Source organism: Lichenostomus cassidix, chromosome 6 (assembly GCF_008360975.1).
Source record: "Lichenostomus cassidix isolate B80296 chromosome 6, HeHo_3.0, whole genome shotgun sequence".
NCBI classification, from domain to species: domain Eukaryota; kingdom Metazoa; phylum Chordata; class Aves; order Passeriformes; family Meliphagidae; genus Lichenostomus; species Lichenostomus cassidix.
In genome coordinates, this window is record NC_139487.1 from 25081712 (window position 1) to 25107567 (window position 25856).

The window sequence follows — 25856 nt, forward strand, 5'->3', positions numbered from 1 at the left end:
TCTTCTCTTCACACCTAGAGCACAAGGACACTTTATAATGTTTTAAGCTTCATAGCTGGTAGATAATGGTATATCAGGCTAATGCCATTGTTCAACATGCTTCAGAAACTACAGAAAATAACTTCTACTAGCAAGGAGTAGTTTTCTTGGCTTTAATTTTTTTTTACCAGCTAAGACATCCATGCTATCCACTCAAAATCCATTCACCATGGGAAATGACAGGTACAGCTATATCTGTATTTTGTCTTAAGGAAATGATTCAGTATTGATCTCTTCTAAATCATCACATATGTTGTATTTAGTTGGATTTTGCAAAAGAAAACAAAAAATTTAGAAAATATTTATGCAAATATGGAAACAAAGTTAAGGCTGTGTACATACAATCCTTTGCTTTTCTCTTTATGTCCTTTTCATGAATTAGAAAATGTTTACCATTAGACTATTTTTAAATAAGTCTAAATTAGAGATTTTTTTTCTTCTGTTTTATAAAAGTAGTCTACCACTTTTTTTTTCTTCTGATGGTATTATTGCCGTGCTGGAGATATTTTGACCACATAAGTAAATTTTTTCTCAAGAATTTACTGGTATTAAGTCCTAGAACAAGTTTATTATTTCTGGCTACACCATGGTACTCACTGGACAAGATGATGACAAAGGGCCTCTTTGTGTTCAACTGGCCAGAAGTGTTTCTATCATGACACAAAAGATCATACACTAACAACTTCTGCTTTTTGCTGAAGAAGTCAGGTTTTCTAGGTAGAACAATAAAATATTGAATAAGATACAGGCAGCAAGTGACAGGCTTGATGTAGAGAGTGTTGACTCAAGAAACTACATAACCATAAAACCAAAAACCAGGAAACTGCTGTATTAAACTTGAAGAATAGTATGATCCAACATTTTGATGTAAGCTGGTTTGGACAGCTATTCATTATTCATTGTAACCTACACTCCTAACTACAACTTGTACTTCTAACTTTAAGTACGGAGAACCTTCACATAAATAGATTTTAGAAAATGTTGCTCACAACTGGAGTGAACTTGCACAATGCAAGTTCCACAGCAAGGGCTGGAGAGCTCAGTGAGCTGTCAGCCATCCTCATTCTCAATTCTGTGAAAGGAAGCAGCAGGATAGAGAGGGTCCAAGGTCAAGTGTGTGGTGGGCTAAGTGATGAAAGAAAATGTTACATTCTTTCTCTGGGATTTCTTAATTACATATCCTCTTCCTGCAATATTCATTTCAGTTGTATGTTGTTGAGCAAGTTCTGAATTCCTTGGGCTTTTTCTAAATCATGAATGAAGTTTCCTTCCTACTGCAAATTCATTCACAGAGATTATTTTGCAATATTTACTCAGTTGATCATGCAATGGAGAAAATATTCTTCTCTTAGCAGAGAGCAATACCATGTTATTCTCTAATTCAGTCATATCACTAAATGCCATTTCCAAAGCTGATGGTGTCAAAATGCTCCAGAGTAGTTAATTGGATGTAACAAATAGGACTTGTTTCAGAGTATTTTTCTCAAGCTGGGTAAGAAAGTATGAATTAGGTATGTGACAAAGTGACAAAATTCACAGTGAACGCTGAGATGCTTTATGCCACTTGTACCTTTTCAACATTCAAAATGTTTTTTCATATGGGTTTCTATCACTTGCTGTCAGGATCTTTGTCTGTGTGATGTCCAGAAAGCCCTAAGGCATTAAGCTTCTCCCTGGAAGGCATGGAGACTCTCAAGTTTTAATAAGGCATTAGAGCCACTGCTTCAATGATACTGGGATTTATTACTTGGCATTCTCTTCAGGTGAGACAAAAATAGGGATGGTTTGAGGTAGGAAAGTAAAAAAAGATGCAGCATGCTGAGGTCCTGGAGAAGTTTACTCCATAGTCCAGGTTCCAGTGCTGAAGTAGCAGAGGCCTTCCTTATGGGGTGGTGTTGAATTCTTGGCATGTCCTGAGGCAGAATATAGAGCATCTCAAAGGGAAAGAATGAGTACTTGAATGTAAATCATGACCTGGAAAAAAAAATAGAGAAAGACTGTCTTTAATCTTGCAAGTTGCTGAGGAAATTAGCAAAGCAATGTAATTTGGCATAATTTGGGACCTCCTTGCTGCAAGTGCTTTTTCACTGATACAGTCTCCAAAGGGGATAAAGATTTTGATTTTGGTTTATGGTCTCTCAGCCAGCTAAGAAGAGAAAGCCTCATGCTCAGGGCTAGTAGCATGGTTGGTGTCAGGAGTGATTCAAGGAAAGAGAGGAACACAGAGGTTGTCAAAAAAATATTTCAGTTGTACTTTGTAAATGTGGTAATGCATTGAAACTAAAAAACAGAAGTTATTTCAGTGGCAAAATAAAGCAGTGAATATTTGTAAAATTGAAAACCCTGGAAGTGTATGAGTCTTGTTTTCATGTTAGCTCCCTTTTCCAGTGCCCACATACAAGTATTTTGACATAAGAGTAGTAGCATGTCTTTCTGCATACACAAGAGTAGCTCCTCTGCTATTAAGTATTTTATGTCAGTTTCTTCATGCAGTTTAAAATAACGAACCATTTTACAGCAATCGAAAAAAGTCATATGCATACATACATACATATGTAATCTTTCAAACTGTTCTTAGGTAGCTTAACTGCTAAGATTCAACCCAAAGCCTAGTACTGTACATGTGCCAGTGCTCAGTCTCAGGAACGGTTTTGCTTATTATGTCATCTTACACTAATACCTTGATCCAGGGGCTTGGAAGTTAAGTAGCTGTTCAGTGTTGTGCTTCATCAATATTTTGTGTGTTGTATGAACTATCTCAGTGGTTATGCAGCCTCAGAGATTAGGGTCATGCAGTCTCAGTGAATTACTTACAAACCTGTGTGAAAACTGCCGCAGTTCACTATTCCTTGTAACAGCAGAACAGGAAAGAAATGTATTTCTTATTTAAAGACCATTGTCAATAGGTTGTGTATGTTACTAGAGGAAGTTCTACAGTCTCCCAGACTGAGTTGTGTCTGTTCTGACAGGAAGCAGAAAAGTGTGAGTCTTGCTTGGGTTTTGCACATTTCTGCCCTTTTTAATTAAATGGCTAAAAACTCCTTGTGATAAGTGCTAACTTCCTTCAGCGTTACACTGCATTGCATCATCTAGAGAAAATTGGAAACAATTTTGTCAAAGGGAAAGGCAGGGTGAAGTGACAGGTTGTACTGGCCTGCAGGAACTCATCGTATTAACTCCCTGGTGGAGAAACTAATGTGTGCCGTTGTATTATGTGTAATGAGTTCAAACTGGAGGGAGCAGGGCTTCTGTTTAGTGTTTTTAATTTGCAAAATATTACTGCAGCTTTCAGTTTTGCCTGTGATCGGTGAAGACCTTAAATTTAGAAGTGACTGCTTCTCCAATTGACAGTTTTAAATAAATTCAATGAAGAAAAAGGTCCAAGGATAAATCACTTATATTTACTCAAAACAAATAACAAAATAAGGTCATAGGATCCATGCAATAAGGTATTGGAAAAAGGAAAGGGATTAGCTATTTTCTTGTCCAATTTCATACGAATGTTTGTGAACTAAAATGTATTTTATGTATAATGAATAAGGTGTTTCGTATTTAGATGAAGTTTTCTCATTAGTTGGAAACCTGACTTCTAAAAACATATATAGATAGATACACGCATACATGTAAAACCTTTTCCTTTGAAGAGCAGAAATAATCTTGTGGATGAGACACTTAGCTGAAACTAGAAAAGTTTCTTCTGCCTCAATTTCTATGTTGCCCAAAAATTTCTGAATATCCCAAATATTGTAATTGTAAACCAGAAACTTCAGTTGTCTGTTTGGATTTTATTAAACTTAAACCTAATAAAAGCCATTCCTTACTATATCGATGATGTTTACAGGTAATCATGAGCTCAGGTACTCAGAATGTTTCTGCTGTGTAATAATCATAACCCAAAATGATCAATATTTAAAATCTCTGCATTGTTGGTGTTCTTTAACTTACAGTGGACTCATGAAGTAGAAGTTCTGAATTACCTCACTTTTCTTTGTACCTTCTTTGTACCTGAATTACCTCCTTTCCTTTGTAAGGAATTTTCCTTGTCAGGGTTTACTAAACATTCAGCAACACTCTCAATCTTAATGTTTGCATGATCTGTAAAAGATGGTACCACTGAAGCTTCCAAGGCACCACAGTGACTTTAACTGATATTATAAATGATTCCAGATTGATTTTAATACAGGGAAGTGAAAATTTGTGACATAAACAGAGTTGAGTGCATAGTTCTTAGAGTAGAAAAAGATTTATGAAACTAATCTGGAAGGACAATTCTGGCACCATTGGAAGTTACCCTTCAGGTCACAGAGAACTTCCCTTGCCCATGTGTTCTGCTTTGATGTACCACTCATGATTCATCTCAACATTCCACTAGAAAGGCAAAAAGAGTTTTATTCAGAAGCACCTTGCAGACCTTTGTGAGGACAGGTTGCCAAGCCTCTCCCAGGAAAAGAAATCAGATCTAGAAAGATTGAAAAATGAAAATGCTACCCAGTAAATAGTCAAGATTCCTTTTTTAAAAACTTGTTGGCGGTTTCTTACCACTGAGGGCACTACTAAGGAATTACTTTAACCCTAAAGACTTCAGTCCAGTAGGTTTTGCTGTCTATTTCTGATAGTTTTATCCACTTAAACACTGCTTTTACTGTATCAAATGTTTAAAAGGAATGACATCAACATGACTTGCATTTTTATGCATTTTATAGTAGCTCTATCATTCGAATAGATGGAATTAATGGTCTATTTCCACACAGATTTCCTGATTTACATGTGGACTAGAAGTACTGTGATAATTTTTAAAAGACTTTCCATAGAAAAATTTGTCTAATTTACAGCGTCAAAGGGAAGTACCAAATCCTTTAACTCTGTTTGATCACAAAGAAATAAGCTGCATCTACAAAAAAGAATACTTTCAACATTTCTAATTAAATAGCTTAGGAGAAAATATGCAGCCATTTTGTTAGCACCACACTCCTTACATAAATGGCACTTCAGATCAGCTGCACGCTTAGTCACACGAGGCTGTGAATAATTCATCAGAAGAGACGCATCACCCTCATCAGGAAGAAAAGCTTTGCAGTGTAAGGAATGTTATCAATGGTGATTTGCTTTCTAAAGCCTCAGGAAAGAGGTGAGCTGCTGAAAAATACTAATGTGCCACAAGGAAGATTCTGGAATTTGTATGACAAAACACAGATTCAGTGTGCAAACAAGATGGTTATTGTCACTTGAGCATTTGCACCACTGCAGGTGTAACGTCACTTACTTAGTCAAGAACTTTTGAAGATCTGTTTATTCACACATCTGTAATGTAGATGTTTATCAACTATTTCCTCTGTACAAGGTTTGTGTAATATCACAGGGGAAAGGCTGTTCAGGTCACGTAGTTTGTCAAGTTGGCTATGAAGCCATCTATTAATTTTGTTTTGAGACGTCATTGCCAGTTTTGGAGCTCTACCTTTACGATCAGTATTTATAATGAAATAGATGAGAAATATTGTCTGCAAAAAGTATACTTCCTTTTGAAATGTGCCAGTAGTACTAAGTGGGAAAAACTGTTGTGCTGATGGTGAGAAATTAGAATTACAGTGATATTAAATAAGCATGAAAACTTGGCATCTATGCACTGTGCTCCAATCCCACTCTTATTTCTTGATGAAACCATATTTTGAATATTGCATTCAAAAAGCCATACAAATTTAAGAAAATATTTAGACACATTCTTGGATAGAAATGGAGCGTGACAGAGATGGCCTTGTGGTGTGCCTGTTCCTTACAGGTACTGTTGCTAAAATATTTGGTGTTATGGAGGACTAACAGGGCTAGTCCAGTCTGTATTTACATGAATACTGCCAAGAAAATATTTTGAAGGAGTGGGACAAATTATGAAGCTATGGAAGTGTAAGAATAAGAAAAGTTTCAGCTTCTGAAGACAAGTATCAGCTGGCATGAATAAAACCCCCTGGTGTATGAAAAGCAGTGGGAGCAAACAAATGAGAACAAGCAGTTTCTAGCAGTGAAGAGCCCTTGGCAGAGCCTGGTGGGCAGCTGGCTATGTCCTGTGGTGTTCCAAGGAGGTAACTGTATTACAGAGGGGAGTGGAGACACAGTATTGAACAGTATGTACAGAAAGAAACTCCATTAAGTTTGTTTTTGTCATTAGTAGCCAGTGTGTGTTTGCAGAGCTTTGCAGAAGTGGAATGGCAGAATGCCATTTCTGATTGCTGCACTGTTCTAATTGGACAGTTGGTCAAAATACTGTAAGTGCAGCAGAACTTTTCATCTGAGGTTACTGCAGGGAAATGAGCATTTCTATCACTCCAGAGATGATGATTAATCACTGTAGTTGGCTAGTAAATTTGTGTACAGCACCAGAAAAACCATTCTGTTCTTCATGCCCGCACAAAATCACTGCCTACGTCCATCCCTGTGCATGAAGGTATTAAATGTTTTGGCAGAAAACTCCTCTTTCTGATTACCTTGTGAAGGACCTTGCTCTTAGAGTAAGAGCTTCTCCACAGAATTTGACTAGTTTTTAACATTACAGGCTTTTTTTAAGATTCTTTTCGTTTTGGGCCTTTGATTATTAGGACCTCATGCATCCTCTTATGTATTATTTACAGCTTAGGGCGAGCAGGGAGGATTTCCCATGGTATTTATTTTCTCTGCCCAGGTGACCTTAGCAGATTGTTTGTAGGATTTATTAAAGCTTTAAGATTTTAGTTCAATCATTAAAAACTTCTATCAAGTTGACATCACTTTTTTTCTTGTGTGGGTGGGGATCTCAACAAAAGTCTCACCAAAAAATAATGCAAGTCAGGGAAAGAATAGTTTGGCCTATAGAAACCTTCATCAGAGTGTTTTAGAATGATTTATAGACCCTAAATTAGTTGACCCTTATGGCAGCTCATGTGACAAGTTGTACTCTTTACCTACAATAAGTTTGGTTTTTTTTTTTCCAAATCGTTGCACAACTGGCTCAAATGAAACTGAAATTTCCCCTGCTTTATGTGTGTGGGCAGAGCTAAGCTGCACCTGGGTTGAGAGAAGCATGAAAGAAAATCTAAATGACAAAATGCAAATTGCATTTGTGCTGTTTTCCAGTCTCCGTTTCCTCAGTCATCTGAGGTCTGCAAATGAAACTGCGTTTTAGCACATAGCGGTTTTTGTGCTTAGCTCACAGAGTTTGTAGTCTTTCATTTCAAGAGAAGCAAATGTAACTCTTCAAAGGCTCTTTAGGGACCTCTTTGTGTGTCGTTTATATCCATTTTGGGCTGTGTCTGGTAGCATCGCTGTGATTTTACAGGAGCTTAACCCAGAGTTGGAAGTAGCCATTGAAGAAAATCTCACAGGATCATGCAAGTTACACTGGCCAGTTCTAAGGGCTCTTCTTAGAGTTTCTAGTAGGTTTTTTTGCTCAAGTGACTGGAATTAAATGATTGTATAAAATCATGTAGCCCAGGCACATGAAGATGTTTAAATTTTAGTCATTGCACTTCAGAATCATCTGGGTAGCTAATGGGAAGCAAATAATGAGGGAAACTTCCCCAGATTTCCCTCTGATACATGAAGAGTGAAAAGAGAAATAAGGGACAGCAGAGAGTGAATTATACATAAAACACTTCCACATGGATCAAAGAGAGAAAAGAGGAAATAGTGAAAAACAGAGAATGGTTTCACCCTTTGCTGCTTATCTCTGTAGAGGTGTTCAAGGTTTCCATAGAAACTTGAACATAGCCTGAATTTGGGGAAAATAGAATTCCTTCCATTTCTCTTTAACTGCTACAAATGCCATAAAAAAATTGATGTGGGGTTTCTGTTTTGAATAACTAGGCCAGCTACTTCCACAAAAAACAATTACTGAAACAAATTAATCTATTGAGCCTCACGGTGAAGTTATGGATATATAGGTTATTTTTACATGTCACTGGAACAATTTTGGTCATAAAACACAAAGCTCAGTAGCATCAGGAGCTATAACTGAGCTCGTCTTTCAGCAGGTGATACAGTTATAAGGTATTGGTCAAAGAGATTTCTTGAAATATATATCTACAATTTCTACTCTGGGCAAAGCAATGATACTTTAAAGGAGCTTCTCTAATTTTTTTTGTCCCACACAATGTGTAATATTAGCTTCAGTTAAAAAAGAATGTGCATAACTTATGGTACTTTGCCATCTAATGACTAATACCTAGAAATGGATTAAAATTAATTAAAAATAGGCTCCCATGTAAAACTATATACATAACAATGTTTTTTATAACTAGTGAATAGTTTATTTTTTTCTGAGGATGGTAATGTGTGTATATAATTAGTCCAGATACTTTCAGCCTGAAGAAGGTGACTGTTACTTTGGCAATATCTCCTCTCAGTACTGTTAAGGTATGAAAAATTTTTTAATTAAATTCATGACTATGGGCTAACTTTGAAAGTGTGTCTGACTTCCATAAGAATGTTAGTTAGCAATTGAAGGTGTTCGTTATGGATGGACACTTTGCTCAGCAGTAGTCTGCAAAACAGCTCCTGCAGAATGTGCCCAGTAAGAGTACTTTCTCAATCTAACTTTAGAGAGCAGGTTTGTGTGTATCTGCACATGCCCCAGGAGTAGAATATGGGACTGAGTGAATCTCAAGGGAAAGGCAGATATTCCTTCATGTTAGAGAGCAGACAAGCTCAGTTATCAGGAGGAGTATGGACATTGCAGTGCTAAGAAGGTGGAGATGACATTCCCAATCTTTGTTAGAAGGACTTGATATCATTTTTGCAGTAATTGATCATAGAAATTGGTGCCTAAAAAAAAGACTGGCAAGGAGCAGAATATGGGATTCCCTGTTCTGAGATGAAGAGCATCAGTGGTGTAGACACACAAATAATGTGTGTGGCCAGTGGGGCAGATGGGATGAGCAGGGCTGCTGCCAGGGCACTCAGCTGGCAGAGCCTGGCAGCTTGGCAGGGCTGTGCTCTCCTCAAGCCCATTCCTGGTCTTTAATTCATCATCACCCCAAGGTGCTGCTCAGATTTGTTCCCTGTCAGCTGTTGGATGCTGTCCACCCCATGGCATCACTTACTGCGTTAAGCATGGGCACATGTAAAACACAGCTCTGTTTGTGGTTGAAAACAGGCTGGATGGATTTGGGTCCAGATTTTTAGGACTCCAGATTTTGGTAATTAAGTTCTGTGTAGTTATGGCAGATTGAAAATTTCAGTGAGTTTTCTGTTGTTGATTTTTCCCTTTATTTTTTTCTCACTTGTAAAAAACCAAAAATCTCCTGTCTACACTAAAAATGAAATGTGCTATTATTTCTATACATATACTACAGTTCATAAGGAATAGATCTGTTCTTAGAAGTACAGGCTTTGAAAAATTTGTCTGTTGAAAGGTAACATATTAATGGAAAAATATTGAATATATGAAAACAGAGGTTTCTCAAAATTATGCCTAAAATGTCAACAACATTCTCATTATTAAGGTTTAATTTTCAAAAGTTATATCTAATAATTTACTTGTATTGTGATGATTAGCTACAAAGATTTCCTTTACCCTTTTAGGATGTCTCCTCTTTTTCTTTCACTATAAGCATTTTTATGCTTTTTAAATTTCTTTCTTCTATTCTCCAAGTTTTTTTAAAACAAAGTGGTTCACCATGGGTACATTTTGGTAATAGTCATATTACAGCTGATACTCTGACTTCAATTCTTTTCTATGTCAGTGTAATTATTAAAATGATGGTTTAATCTGTGGTCTTGGTTGGGCATTTCCAAAGTCTGCAAAAAGCATCTCTGATTTCCATGCAACATGAATCAAGGTTAGTACCTCACAGTCTCACTGAAAGAATTAACGTACAATATTTCATACTGTGGTGTTTCCTGAGGAATATTGGCAGAAAACCTCTGGCTCCAGCAGGCTGGAAGCTTGAATGCTAAACTGAGGATGTTGTTCTCATTAAAATTATTGTAATTATACATTTTATTAGCAATAGAATGGATACATATACATTAAAATAATAAAGTAGTGTTTAGTTGCACTAAATGAGAAGGGAGGTGCCAGATGCTAGTGAATGCAGCTTTTTGAATTAGTGGAAAATATAAAACACTGAGGGGATAAGGGCTGCCCTTTGCCTGCCCTCAAACAGGGTATTTCAGAACATCCACCGAATTATCCCAATGCAAAAGGTCTGTCTGACTCAACACTTCTGACACTCAACTCACCAGTGTGATAATATGATTTGCTTAAGTTGTTCCTAGGAGGAGCCCTTTAAATATAAATGGATAACAAATAATAAAAACCCACCAATTACAGTTCATTGAATTTTTGCAAATGTCAACAGATTAAAAACATTGTAGGAACAGTTAATAAGGAATACATTAATTTAAAAAATGTCTGATATTGAAACTCTCCTTTAAATGTCTGTACCTGTGCTTGATACTCCACACTTACATGGTCAATATCTTGAAGATCTGAAATGCACAGTTAAAATATTTTCTTAATATGCATTGATTTTAAATATAAAAGCATACATTCACACAAGAAGAATTTCTAGGTGATCTGTTTAATGTTTTATTAGAATACACTTCAGTATGCTTCCCATTACCTGAGAACTTTACTCCTGTTCACTATGAATATTTCTAAAAGAAATTCTTTTATCTTAAAGTTCACTTCTTTAACTCACCCCATCACAATTAAACATACTTCTTTTCTTTTCTTGGTTTTATATCCCCCTGCACATAGTAAAAGAGCTGTAATCTTGGATCATAGCTCATGTTAAAATCCATAGACAGGATGTCCTTCCCTGGTAGTGAATAAGATTAACAAACACAATAACCTGGATATGATGTGGGATTAGCCAGGCAATCTATATTTAAGCATTAGAGCTCTACTATTATTCCATTCTTTGAAAACACAGCAGAAATTGCTTTGTATTTTGAAACAGTCTAAGCCTTGAGAAATCAAAATTTAAAAAAAAAAAGGGGGGGGGAGAGGGGGAAAAATCCTTTTTCTTTGGGCTACAGCTAATTTGGACTCTTGAAGTTTCCATAAATACTGTTTCCTTAATAAAGAACTGATTGATGTCTTCTAACATCCTTCAGAGCGTTAGGACCTTGTTTTATAGACCTTTGCTAGTGAATTTATTCCCTGGTTTAAATCTAAAAAGTCCAGCTGTTTCCAGTGTGGAATTCTTAACGACTGAAATATTGGATTTATTTGGTAATGACAAATAGGACACATTTGTAGCATTAGGGGAAAATTAATTTACCAATCTATAGTAGTAGGCCTCAATCCCACAATTTAAATTCATGGAGACCATTTATGTGAAAGTCAATGCCAGCATTTTACATCATTAAAATGAACAATATGATCCATGGGATGCCAACATAACAGCTCTCCAGGACCTGAAAAATTTACTAAGACAGTTTCCATTTACTCCATTGTTGAAAATCCATGAAAAACACTTTCAGAAAGCTCCTAGATATTTTTGGTTTATGGTGGAAGTTCACAGTCTAGTGTTTCTTTTAAGGTGCTTAGTAAATAAACTAGATTTTTACTAATAACATAAACTAGGCCAGGATTTTTCATTTATTATGACATTAGTAACAGACATCACTTGATATCCTGCTTATTATCTAAACTGTGATAGGAAACAAATAATGCATGCTACAATGAAATTAATTGTCAAAGCTTGTGTTATATGCATTTCTGGTTTAAAAAAAAAGGAAAATGTATATTATCCAGGACAAACAAAATCTTGATGCAATATATGTAATTTTACAAGTTAATTCATTCTTTTCCCTTGGAGAAGCAAAAGTATGTCTCAAATATGTATCAAAGGAGTTTGTCCATCAAAAAATACTTTCCCTAATCTAGTTTAGATGTTTTATATCAGTAGATAATGACTAAGTCTGGGGCAAGGTTTATAGGTATAATGCTATCCACATAAAACTGGAATTCATCAGGTTGATGTTTTAAAAATTTGACATAGCTTCTGGAACAAGAAAGCCTTCTTTTTCCCAAATAAACTATTGATTTACCTTATGGTCACTGATTGTATTATAAATCATTAGGATCTTCTTTCAGTACTATACACAAAGAGTTAGTAAGTTGTCCTAGCAAGAGCCTTCTGGAGTTTCTATATGAAATAACAAAGCAAACTTTAAAATGACAGCAAATGCATCTACATGCTTCAGATGCTCAGAAGCTTAAATTCATGCTTCTGGAATTATATACATAGAAAATACGAAACTGATGTTGTGGTTTGTACTGTCAATCACCAACTTTGTCATGGATGAACTGGACATTCAGAAAATGTAGAGTTTCTTTTTGAGCAACCCAGTTTGTGACTAATAATTGTTTTAACTGTTGATTTGACAAAAATAACAATAAGACAAGTTTGAAAGTAAGTAAGATTGTTGCAAAATGCCTTTCTTTGTTGAAAGGCTATAAGCCAATCATCTCCCTGTCAGAGGTTTAGGAAGGAAACCCACAACTAACAAACCCAAACACCTCCCAAATCCACTAGTATTCAACTTCGCAAGCATTATAACCAGGTTTAAATTCAGCTGCAAATCACAGGTTGGTTATGTCTGACCTTTTGCTCTTTCTGACCTACGCTAGCCATTGTGAAATAAACACTACAGATTGCATGCAAGCCAGGAAGCAATCAGAATTTTAATTAGTGCTGATAACTCTATTCATCTGAGCAGCTTCCATCACTTGTTCTCAGAAGGACAATTCCTGCACTGGTTTTTCAAATCCATTTGTAGTTTTATGGCCCAAGCCAGACTGCTTATTTTAGCCTTAATGTTGCATTTTCTGGGCCTGAAGGATCACATAACTTACATTTTGTGAAGACTGCAGGCATTTCACCATTTAGAAAAAGAGAAAATTAGACTGAAGTAATCATAGTTGAATATTTTGCAGCCTGAAGGGCAGATTAACAGTGGAAAATGAAAGATTGAGTAATGAGTTAGGAAAATCCATCAGAGTCATGGAACTTGTTGATACCTGGCCAAGATTTACCTCTCAAATTTCAGTGAAAACACAGCTAATAAGCAGCCTGCAATGGATTCAATGCTGAGACAATGTGGCTGATGGTCAGAAGTGTTGTATTCTCACCTCTCCTAGTATTACAGTATGAAGTTGGTAAAGCCCTTTGGCATTTCTGCATCACTGTTTCCTTATGAGGCAAGTGATGCTGCTTTATCTTGGTAAAATTCAATAAAGTCTATTGACAAAACAGCCAAGCTTTGTGCTAAATAATGCTTAGTGTTATGCTCTTCTGTGATGCTTCAGAAGTATTGGAAGAAGAGCTGGAAAACTGAGCTGGCACGAGTGTGTGGATGTAAAAGGTACATGATCTGGTGGGTTTCCCTTTGAAGAACAAAGTGAGGACTTGAAATATTCCGTAAGAAAACTGAGATTCAAGGCAGAATCGCAGGTTCTTAGTAAACTGGAGAAAAACCTGGCAGTGAACACAAATAAGTAGTACTGCAGGTGATTGCTTTTTTGTTCAGGATATTTCTAATATTCTTACAATGGATATTCACATGTACAATAGAGAACACTAGAGGAATATATTCTACACTTACCCTATGAAATGTAATTGTTCTTCTATCTAAAATAATAAGCATTTTCATACTAAAACTGCTGTTGTCAAACATCTCAACTACTAGACTTTTATTGGGTTGAGGCTGCAGTTATTAAGTCAAGTGTAATTAAATTATCACACTTTTAAAGATTTTTGACTTGAGAATGCCTGAGTCTGCATTTGTGTTTCTATTGATGCTGATATATGCTTGCTTTAAATGCGTGAACTTCTTCAAATTTAGGGACCTTTCTGCCTCAAAGAGATCATCTTTGATATTATTTTTACTGATTTTCTGACTTTTTGTGACCAGGAATCCAAATTAATGACAACTATGAAACTGGAAAGACAGATTAGAATTAATAAGGAAATTGATTAAATATTCAATATGTTGTATCTGTCATTAAATTATGGCATATTTAAATTTTTAAGCATGTCTTATAAAGCAGATTTATTGTTTTTTTCATGTCTTAATTTAGGTTTTTTGTTATTGTCAATATAAGATAGACACTCATAATTGCTTTATCTCTGCACTGATGTACAAGGAGATGGCGTAAACTTTTATAGTGACTATGTTTTACCTCCTTGCCCTATAAATTGCAGAGCTGGACAGACTGTGGGTGATCTTGAAAGAAGAATATTCCTGGGCCTATAGCTTTTAAATTCTTAAAATCCCATCTAAACTTTTCTCAGTTTTACCTTTAACAAAGAACTCTACAGAAAAGCTATGCAGGAATAGCAATAAAGAATACATTGCAGTGCATGACATTCCATTTCCTCATAGCTGGGGAGATTAATGAACTTGCCTGTAGGTTGGTGCTACCTCTGGTGTTACAGAAATAAAATGCCCATAACTGTAATGCAGACTCTCTTGCTTGGTCAAAGGCAGCCTTCCTTTCAAATAAGTTCTTTTGGATAATTTTTTCTTTCTAGTTTTTACTGTGTTAGCATGCCAGCATTTTAAAGATGTTAAAGAGTAATTGGTTCCAGCAGTGAAATGCAAATTTAATTAATTTCATGAATGTAGAGATTAATCCCTGAATATTCAGAATTGGGAATCTAAGGTAAGGTACTTAAAATTTAGGTACATAAATGTGTGATCTGATTTTTGAAGGCAACTCTTCAAAAGAAACTAACGTTTAAAATTAACCACCTCTGAAAATGGCATATTATCATTATGGTTATGGAATTTTAAGGACTACAAAAAGGGAACAGGTTGCTCCAAATGTTTAGAAATCAAAACCAGACCCAGCTAGTGAGGATGATCCTCTTGTGTGATACTTTTAACATTTTAGCTTAATTTTCAAAACTTTATTGTCATATACTTTTTCATTTGGGGAAATTGCTTCCTTTAACATTCTGTAGTATTTGATGAAGATTTCCAGGCAGGCTTCTCAGATCATGTTGTTCCTGAGCAATGTTATTTTTGTGGCTTTTTGTAAGTTATGTTGATTTCGTGTGCAGGTCATTAGGGGAAATTTTATCTCTTGATGAAATTAAAAACACTTTAAAAGTAATTTTTAGTATGCAGTTGGGAAGAGGCTATTCAAATACATACAAATAAGTTAAAAAACATAGCCCCTCAGACACGTAGCTTTTGCTTAATTCAGAAAATTTTCATTTTCAATTTTCACCATGACTCTGCATATATCAGGATTTTCAGATATAGAAATGTTCACGTTTCCATATTTAAAATTAAGAAGGAAAAAGTTAAGAAAAATCAAAGGTTATGTTGGATGGTTTGTGTGAGAAGCCAGTGAGTTTATTTGAAATATTAATAGTACAATTTTAGAAATTTTGAGCAGATTAGATAGAAAGTGTTGAAGATCTCCATCCCTGTCTTGCACTTAGCATTTTGAAAGTGAGAATAGTAAATATCCTGCTTTTAATTGTGAGAGCAGATTTCTACTTTAGAAAAGAAAACCATACAGCTGAAACTGTTGGGTGGCAATTTATCTCCTACTTGACAGCGAAACCTTATCCCAAAGTATCTCACCAGTAAGGAAGGGGATATACCAAGAAAAGAGTACACAGAAACAGATGTAGGGGCTCAGATTATCCAAGGATGCCTGGGGAAGACTTAAATAGTGCTGTAATATCCTCTTGGAAGAGACAGCAAGAAGAAAATGCACAGAAGTATATTGCAAGCAACATACCTTTTCCCTTTATTTTGTTGCTTGATAGTGGTGGGCATACCTGCATTAGAGTGGTCAGTGAGGAGAGCAAGCATTAGCTGGCTTTTCACAGCTCTGACTGTGATGTTCCTCTCCCTTTCTTATGAAACTCTCCTGAAACACCATGAGATGCAGTAAGCACCAGGCTGAGCTCATGCAAATTATCAATGCTGAATTAGTTACAGATATAAAATAACCCTTAAAGTACTTCTAGATAACTCTTTTGTTGACGCTTCAGATACAAAATAGACTGCAATGAATTTATTTCTAGCATACAAATGCTTCTTGCCTTGAAGTATTCTTATCACAAAGCCTCAGATTTATCATTTTTCCACCCTACTGCACATTCTAGGAGCCAGGTAGGCCAAAAACAGTTCAGCTTTCATCCTTCAATGAGTTAATTAAGCTAAAGCAAAAGAGAGGCATTATGGAGGTATGGAAATGAATTTGTTGTCTTTTTTCCATGAAATCAGGCACATCATTACAGAGCTGAGTGCCAAGATGTTAATTTCCTTGCTCCACAAGGATTTACAGACACTGCCAAACTGTCTGTTCTTATCAAACTTTACTTGGTTGCAAATGAACAAAAGATTTTAGATCAAATTTCACTGTTTAAAGCAATTTGATTAATTACTAGACATGGATTAGATAATGGAATAAGACTCATGCTCTAAAGCATGGAAAAATAGCTTGTAAAATTACTGAGGAACATGAGAAAAAAATTCTTCAAATTTCCTACCACTCAGAATTTCTGCTGCTTACTAATACCGTAAGGTGCAAAATGGAAACATAAAATTAACTTTTCTCAGGTTTCTGCGAGCTATCATTATTTCTGCCTATGGGGAAAAAAAAAAAAAAGCCCAGCCCTCTGGTTGTGTATTTCTTGGCAAGGTATTCAACCATGGGATGGGCCAAGAAACCTTGGACAACGTTAGATTTCCATGGCGAGAAATCCCCAGTCAGTGCTGGCGCTAAACAGCAGGAGATGTTTAAGAGACAGAGCTGAGCCTGAGCTTTGCCGTGCCCAGCTGTGGTGCCCAGCTGTGGTGCCCAGCTGCGGTGCCCACCTTGCGCAGGTGAGGGGAGGTGATGTCCCCGTGCTCTGCGGAGCTGGAAGCAGCTGTGTGTGCTGTGTGAGGGGATAACAGCACTAGCACAACCAGTATTTAGGCAGAGGGGTATTGGTTTTCAAAAGTTTTGCTCGTTGTTGCCTCTTTGCGTGTTTTTGGGGTGGATTGCAGGATGCGAGGTCCCTCCTCTCCCTCAGGGCTGCCCAGGGTGAAACGTGCTGGGTGGGCAGCACCGTACACTGTGTGGGCATGGCACAGCACTCTCTGTCCCCTGTCCACCTCTCTGGCTCTCAGTAACGCTGGGTTTGGAAAAAAGGCTTATTTCACCGTCTGGCAGCCCTGCTGGCCGCTGGCTTCACAGCTTTTGCACGCAAATTTCACGCAGAAAATTCTTCTTGAAACGAGGTTTTGATTTTGATTAGTGTCCTAAGGAAGGAATTTTGGAGGCTGAAATGTTTACTGTTTGGTACACAAAGGTATAGCCTGGTGGTTTGATGTTGAAATGCACTCACAGCAATTCTGAAGAGTTAAGGTAGTGTGGGGTGGAGAAAGGAAGCCACCTGCACCTAGCTTGCCAAATCAGATTTGGGAAAATCCCAAAGTCATGATACCTAAAATTTCATTAGGGTAGGGAGATTAGGCACTACCTGTAAATTATATGGGACAGCTATAATTTCATAAAATCCTATGAAGGGATGATGATGATGCCTGTCTCTTTTTCCCTCTAGAGTAAACTCTGAAGGCAGATCTCGCTCAACACAACTACAAACCTTCCAGCAGTTAAATCGAAGTGTTGGGACTTGAAGTGTCCTGCAGCTAAAGGGAGATGAGCTTCAAACGTCATGTCTCGGTGGTTTTGAGGGAGTGTTTATCCCAACACAGGACACCAAAGGTAGGTTTTAATGCATTAGTGCTCTTTACTTTCCTTTTATCATCCCTGATATGGGAACTTATATTTTTACATAACTTTGGCAGATATTTCTCTTCTAGAGCTGTGGCTCTACAGACAGTAGGTGGGTGGATCTCCCTCTTGTAGTTAGGCCAAGAAATGTGGTTTTAAAATTCTAAGCTGAGCATATACTGTAAAAAAAAAATGCTTTTCCTGTATGATTGTTTGTAAAGAGCCAGATAAAAAATTAGTCTGAGTTTCCTGTGTGGTAATTGAAACTGTTGTATATTGTCTGAAGGAATATGCCCCAAAGAGAAGAAGTGTCCTTTATAACACCAGGCAAAATCTTGTATTTAAAGAAGCAACTTCTTTTGGTTGGCAGAAAGAGGTCTTTCACTACTACTGGTATGAATGATGTAAATGGAATACAGCTGAGTCTAACATCAGTAATTGGTTGCCATAGGTTTGAATTTTCTCCAGAATCTCCGTGATAGGCTTCATACTGCTTCTAATTCCTCCATTCTGTTTTGTATCTTTTGTTGAAAAAGCTCACATCCACTTTTCTCAACAGTTAGATGCAATCCTGTGCTGCACACCTAAATGGTAAGACCAATTTATTTTCTAAGGCGGGGAAATAACTGGCTGAAAATATTTGCTAGATTATCCTGTAATTTTGATAAAAGGGGTTGAGAAGTCTTTGAGTAATTTTTGTAGCAGTTTCTCCTGTTGAAGGAAATAAGGTGGAAATGTGCATCTTCTGGGATGTAAAAAGGAGAAGGGAGTACCAAGATTTGCTCTTGTTGTCTTGATGCTTTGTGGAACTTATTCCCTGTGCTGCAAGGTGCTGACCAGGAAGCATTTCCACCCTTCATTGGAAATCTGATGTTTTTCAGAGCTGACATAGAGTGAGGTTTGGTCTCTTTTCCTTCTATGTCTACACAGACTGAATGTGCTCTCTCTGCAAACTGTAAAATCAGAACTTCCCTGACTTTTTTTTTTTTCTTTTTTATTTGACTTGCTAATTAGGAGTTTTGAAAACTCTTTTAATTACTCCTTTTGGTTTGGGATAGAGTCCATCACTGCCTGTTATTTGAAGCCAGTGGAATTATAGCAGCAGAGGGTTTATCTGTTTATGGTGTGGATGGAAGAGAACGGATTTATGTGAAAGCTTTTCCCTTTGACTTGGAGTGAAAGACATACAGTGATTTCCATGCTAGTCTGAGAAATATTGTGAAGTCATGCTGCTCCTGCTTAAAAGAGTATGGGATATTCTGTTTGCTTTTTGTATTTGAGAATTGTGATACTGTAGTAAATATTTTTGTCATAGAGTGCATTAAGAATAACCTGCCTTTGGCATTTAATGATTTATAAATAAGCAGTTGTAATGTAATGACAGAAAAAGAAAGTATCTGACCTTTTCCAAATGGATACTAATATTTATTCAGGATGACTTCCTAGCCAAGAGTTTCCTACTAATGAGTTAGGTTAAAAAATTAGTGCCTTACCAGTCAATTAGCAATTTCAGGGCACTGGTAAGCAGTCAATTAGTGTTGTACTATTCTATATTAGGTCAAACCATTTTGTAATTACATCTTCTCTTTCAGTTTATGGGTGTGAATATCTATGATACATAAAACAATTCTGCATCAGTTTATCAGAAATAAAACCATGTCTGGAAATGCAGGGAGAATATAGCAGAAGAACTTCATGTTTTCCTGAATTTTATTTATTTATGTCATATGGGAACAACATAAGATTACTGTGTGTACAGTGGTACACAAAGGGTTTATGGACCTGGACTCAAGTTCCTAAAACTAGGAACTACTTTACAAAAAGTGCATTGCTAAGAGTTGCACTGGAAATATAACTGTGTGCAAGATATGCCAGGTGATCTAAACTGGGAAAAGAGCTTTAAAGAAAAAGCGAAATTGTGTCTCTAGAATAATTGACTTGATATGTGGATGATATGGATGTTACGTTGTGTAGGATCTTCATTTTGTGTGGATTGGTACAGATCATTATGAAGTGCTATTGTGTAAAACACTTATATTCCCTCTACTTCTGTAAATTTTCATTCTGCATCTGGAACCTGAGGTCAGAGCAGCCCAGTTGACAATTTGAGGTGATTCCTGGCAGACTGCTTCTCTTTTGGGAAGTTTGGTGATGGAGCTGGCTGTGACACAGAGTTGCTGTTACCTTATTTCTTGGCTTCTTTCCTGATGTTTTTGTCTCTCTGTCATTTCCATGACTTTCAGATCTGGTTTTAGTGCAGGAGAGATGACCAAAGCGGTTTTTTGGTTTTTGGGTTTTTTTTGGTCCTGCTGAGCAAGTGTGTGACTGCCCTACATTGTGATTTAGCTAGGCTGTTGCTGGCCCCACTTGGTTTCACTGCTGCCTATATCAGAAGGAAGATGGCTTTTACAGCAAACAAAGAGAACAAGTTTTTCAGCTTTTCACAGAATAGGCACTGCCTGTAAGGGTTAGACAAACAGCAGCATCAGCCTGGTAGGATTTGGGATCTACTGCACAGCCATGTAAGATGATCATGGTGTCTGCACCTCTGAGATGGAACTTATGACCTAAAGAAAATCAAAACAGCTCCTCTCAGGTGTGATTATGATGTTTTATTGTCTTTACTTTTTTAAAAATCTTTGAGGTATTTTGGCTCTCTTTCTCCCCCTTAATTTTCAATGATAGAACACCAGGTTGGAAGAGGCCTCAAGGATCAGCTGGTCCAACCTTTGCTTGGCAAAATTAGGGTCTAGACAAGATGGGCCCAGCACCCTGTCTGGCCAAATCTCAAGTGTCCAAGGTCAGTATCCTGAGGAGATGATTCCAAAGGCTGATACTTCTCATTGTGAAAATTCCCTGTCAGAAAGCATCTTGAAAATATGCAGTTCACCTTCTTTATGAGGGTCATCACATGGGAATGGAAAAACATTTTAGATGTGTCCCTGACCAGGACAAAAAGTTCCTTAAGGGACATTGTTTAATGCTGCAAAATGGTAAGGCAACCACTGGGGCCAGTAAGTGAGATGATATATACATTGTCTTTCTAGATATAAGGGAAGAGAAGAAAAGGAGCGAAATGAGAAGTTTTAAATGTCAGTAATTATTATTTTCATGATGGTTATTAGTATATTAGTTTTAATAAAAAACATGCATATTTTTGGCAATGTGCCATAATGTGCCAAATCTGAAAGAAAAAGGTGTTCTAATAACGTATTTTATTGCTGAAATAACTGGTAGAGCTAAGGATGAAAATCTGTTATTAGAAGAAAAGTTTCAAACAGAACATGCCATGCTGAAGTTACAGCAGGTTTACTTTGTCAGTGCTGAGATTTTTAACAGAGGGTAGGTGTTTCTGTTGGCAGAAGGCCAAGCAACCCTACTTAGTTTTGTTTAGTTATCCCCAATGACTTGGAGAGCTTATAAAAGTCAGGGGTTGTACCACATACCTGAACTCTCTGTTAAAATTTAGTCTGACGTTCTGAAACTCAAGGAACTGTCTTCAGGCAAGAAAATGAATGAATTTTACCCTGAAACTCTATACTAATGAAAAGATACTATAGTCAAAATTAATACTTTGTTTCAGTTTACCAGGTTCATTTCTCAGGATACTTTCTCTAAATTATGTCTGCTTGTAACAAAATGGGCATTTGTTACCTTGAATTAAAATTCTGCTGGGAGAAAGGGGGGATACTGTACTAGGATTCTTGGTGCTGCTTTTGATATATTGTCTTGGCTGATGTCAAGGCCTGCTGGTGTCACTGTGCCACAAAGATAGCTGTATCTTGGGTCAATTCCTTAGCCATGCTGGCTACTGGTTGGAAAGATTGACACCAAAAAGCTCTTGGGGAAGAGTGTAAATGAAGTTGAGGAATGGGAATGAAGGGTGTAGCTGCTTCCTGCATACAGAGGATTTAGGTGATCCAGTGCATGCTGTGTGGTACATGTCCCAGTGCAAACCTGAAGAAAATATTACTTTCCTACAACTAATGAAGGCAAATGAATAAATGTTCCTCTCACAAAGCTGCCTAGTTGCAGAGAATATAGGGCCTTTCAGTTAAGGAACTGTCACAATTAAATATGTGATATTTTCACTTACATTTATGTGTTTAATTCTCCTGTATCTTACTAGATATTTATACATAAAGTTTAGCAATACAGTTACTGAGTCAAAGTACTCTTCAAAAATGGTTCATAAAATAGTGCAAACCAGAGACTTCAGTGAGATTCAGAAAAGTAAGGCATGGATTCATGGGCTTATTTTGCTTATTGCTGCTTAGGAAAAACTTTTTTTTTAGTATTTCTTTGATACATTACTTAATGTATTCTGATTAATTAAATAGACAAGCCAAAAATACAAACTTTTGCTCTGAAAACAACTTGTGTATAAAATTGTTTGTTCCTATTTAACTCATTTTTATACCAAAATAGGAAAAAAAGTTAAAAATCCAGCACTGAATATCCTTTCATGAGAATTTACAGTGTATTTTATATGCTGAAGATACCAAGTGATTGACATTGCTCAAAAAGATATTAACTGTACTTTTTTCTATGCTTACAAATACAGCATGGAAATGAAACAAGTAGCAGAGAAAGGCCAGCACAGGCTCATAGCCACACTGAGCATGTTGGCCTGATGTCTGTTCAGCTGAGTCATTTTGACTTTGAGCCCTGACAGTGCAGCACTGCCAAGCCCAGTGGGAATGCTGACAAAATCATATCAGCAGCCTTGGGATGTGAGAATTTCAGGTTTGGGTCATGTCATGTCCCTCCATATTTGTGTGCCTGGTGCCCTCCTACCCTCACTCCCCCAAAAATAACTTTCAGGAAAATTAACGTCTGCATGGCCTACACCTATTGCCTGTCATGCTGAAGATCATGAAAATTTATTGTCTGTCTTAGTTAATTAGCTTATCCTTCTATGTTTCCTAAAGATCCTATTGACTATCTGATTTTGAAGGTGAGCTTTGAGTGCAGAAACAGTAGAAATTTGGCACAACACCAAGCATTGTTTGAAAGACTTGGGAAAAGCTCTCGTATAAAGGGATCTCTAAAATATTTATTACTTGCTATAAAAAATTATCATTAGTTTTTAGATTGCTTTTCAGGAATCCTTTAAACTCAATCCAAAACAATACATTTAATTAATGCAACAAACAAGTACATGCAGCTCAAATGTGTGAGGTAAACTTAGCTCAGTTTTGTAAAAGAATGTTTTCTGAACCTTGTTCTAAAATCACAGTGGACTAAAGAGAACCCACACAGAACAAAAATGTCCAGCCAAGTACTACTTCTGAATAAAATAAGCTTAGGAATATGTGAACTGCTTCAAGCTTCAGATCTTTTCACAAATAAATACTAGGAAATATTTTAACCATTTTTGTGACCATGTGACATTTCTCTTCAGTTCCAGTAGTATTGAGTTCAAAAGAATATTAAATAAAGATGGTATCTACTCATGTAAAGCCATCTTCTAGTTTGAACAAAACAGTCTTTATTGATATCATCTGTTGTGGTTAAAGTAAAACTTGCACTCAGGTCATTAATGATGCTCATAATCACAGATAAAGCTTATGCACTAAACAGACCAGAGACATAAAAGGAGAGACTGGAAAGAGAGATGGAGATATTGGATTGCAGCAGAACCAGAAATAGGTTTTGATTTTTATGTTCCTCTGACAATATTCTACTATATCACTTTTATATTCATGTAAGTGTTCTGAGGTTTCAGTTGGATTTCTGGGATGCTTATTTTAATACATGGTATAATAAAGTGGAAGATTACCTCTGTGTGGAAAATTACCCAAATAGATAAAACCTCAGCCACGTAATGCCGCAGAATCCATTTAAAATAAATAGTAATCTTATTAAATTTACATGATTGCTAAAAATACGTGAAAAGGTACTGAACATAATTTTTTCCCCTGCAGTATGAGTGCAGAGAAAAAAACAGGGTGTTTTCAAATCAGTACATCAGTAAAGTGAATTTTTACACATGTGAAGAACAAGCATAAGCATTTGTTAGCAAAATCTAGAACAGTTCACCATGGAAAAGCAAGATGCAGATGTCCTGGGCTGATGTAAAGGTGTTGCCATGTGCTCAGCTGATTTGCACAGCTGAACTCTATCAGAATGTAATAGATGAAGACAGAGGTTTGCTCCTTCAAACAATCTGAACAGCCCCTCACAAACTGTCATTTATGCAGGCAGTCAAATATGTTGGCAAGTGAATTCTGAAAGCCAGTTGTGACTGGAGATGCCTGCAGATTTCTGTAAAAGAAAATTAATAAATTCTTTGGTAAACCCTCTGACAAACATGGAAACTATTCTGTGGGTTCAGGGGCTACCAGTCACTCCAGTGGTGCAGGTTCTACAGCTACATGAATATAGATATAGAAATCATTGCAGTGAAAAGTTGTGCAGTGATTTTTGGTTCAGCTCTTCTGTTAGTTTGTGCTAATATCACATTTCTTGTTAGGTAGATTTGTTTCAGGATGTATAATGAAAAATATGTTAAATATTTATTTGCTCCATGATTTGGGGATTCTCCTGATTGTTCTTATGCTCCATTTGAAAGCTTCATACACACTACATAATTCAATGTTGCAACTTGCAATTCTTGAACAAATAAAAATGTGAGAGCCCTAAAAATTAAAGAATCTGCTAATTAATCCAGAGCTTCCAGTGCTGATAACTGTGCATCTGCACATTATCCTCAGAAAGGAAAACCCTACCCAGCTTGTGGAATGCCAAGTTTGTGTGTACAAGTGCTGAGAAGGTAGGTCATCTTGTTATATAAAGTTAATCTTTTACAAGCAAATGTCCACTTTATTCTTTATTATCAAGGAAATTCTATAGCAACAGAAAGTAAACCTAATTACAGTTACAGTCAAGTGAATTGTCTGTGTCTGGAGTAATGAAAGACAGGGTCTTCATTATTATGGGAAAGAAACTACTGAGAAAAGAGATGTAATAACTTTTCCTAACTGATTGATGAAGGAAAACTTGGTAGAGAGAATTTGTGAAATCACTTTCTATTTCTTACCTTTATTGCTAGCTCCTTGGGATAGAACAAAAACCGATTTTACAGTATTCTAATCCCTTGACCATCCAGCTTTCTGTTGGAAACAACTTCTGCATGTTTTGACCTTCTTTTTGACAAATTCTGAATGACATTGAATGTAAAAGCCATCTTTGTTTGTATGTAAGAATGGGAAGGACAGAGAACAAAATAAGGTCTCTGAAAAACTTTAAAGATCAAGATGTAGGAGAAAACCTTTAAATATGTTTTTTAAAATAACATGAAAAAGTATAATTTTTAAACACAAAAATCATTGTACTACACTAAACATGTCTATTTTGACTGAAAAGATAGTGTTGATTCATGCTGATGAAGTGTACTTTATAAAGAGGTTAGAGAGGCAGTTAGCCCTTAGTCCCTTATCTCTGTCTATTGCTGGGTTTTATGAGTGGGAATCTCAGTTATTGTGTATTTCACCTTGAAGTATTTTTTGTCATTTTCAAAATAATGATGTTGATTAACCTGTGAGGTTCATTGATGACAGTAAATTGTATTGCCATCCTTTTGCAATATTCATTTTATGATTAGAGGAAAACCAAACATGTATGACTTCATGAATGAAGTGCTCTCAGTGGGCAAACAGCAATGCCCCAGTCATTGAAGTAGGCTAACTCAGACTGGGATATTCTCTGTAAAATTCTTGTTAAATGCCATGTCAGGTTCCTTACCACCATGACAAATGCTACTTAAAAGTCTGAAAATAGTTTTTCTTTGCCTAGCCTTTGGAATTTGTGTATTGCTCTTACATTTTCATCCTTTAGCTAATTATTTGAGATATGCAGCAGTGGTGTTTTAATCCCTCCTTCTACAAATTAAATAATCATTGGCCATTAGTCATCTTGGTCTTTCTTTCTCTTTCTCCCTTTCAATATAGGGTACTGACAAAAGTATAGGACTCAACTTTATTAACTTTTGTATCTCGAAAAAATGTATTATTTTCAGTACAATAGCAGAAATAATATCAATTCCAGCTTTGAATTATATGTAATTTTCATTTGTAGCTGCCAGGCATTCCAC

At 36.5% G+C, this 25856-nt stretch overlaps 1 long non-coding RNA gene across 1 annotated transcript in view; it reads left to right on the plus strand.

Moving 5' to 3' along the window:
- Positions 1-25856, plus strand: part of LOC146435503 (uncharacterized) — a 50614-nt gene that overhangs the window by 22755 nt on the left and 2003 nt on the right. Inside the window, exon 2 of the long non-coding RNA XR_014852973.1 lies at positions 17589-17752. This is a non-coding gene — a long non-coding RNA (uncharacterized LOC146435503). The remainder of the gene's footprint in view (positions 1-17588; positions 17753-25856) is intronic.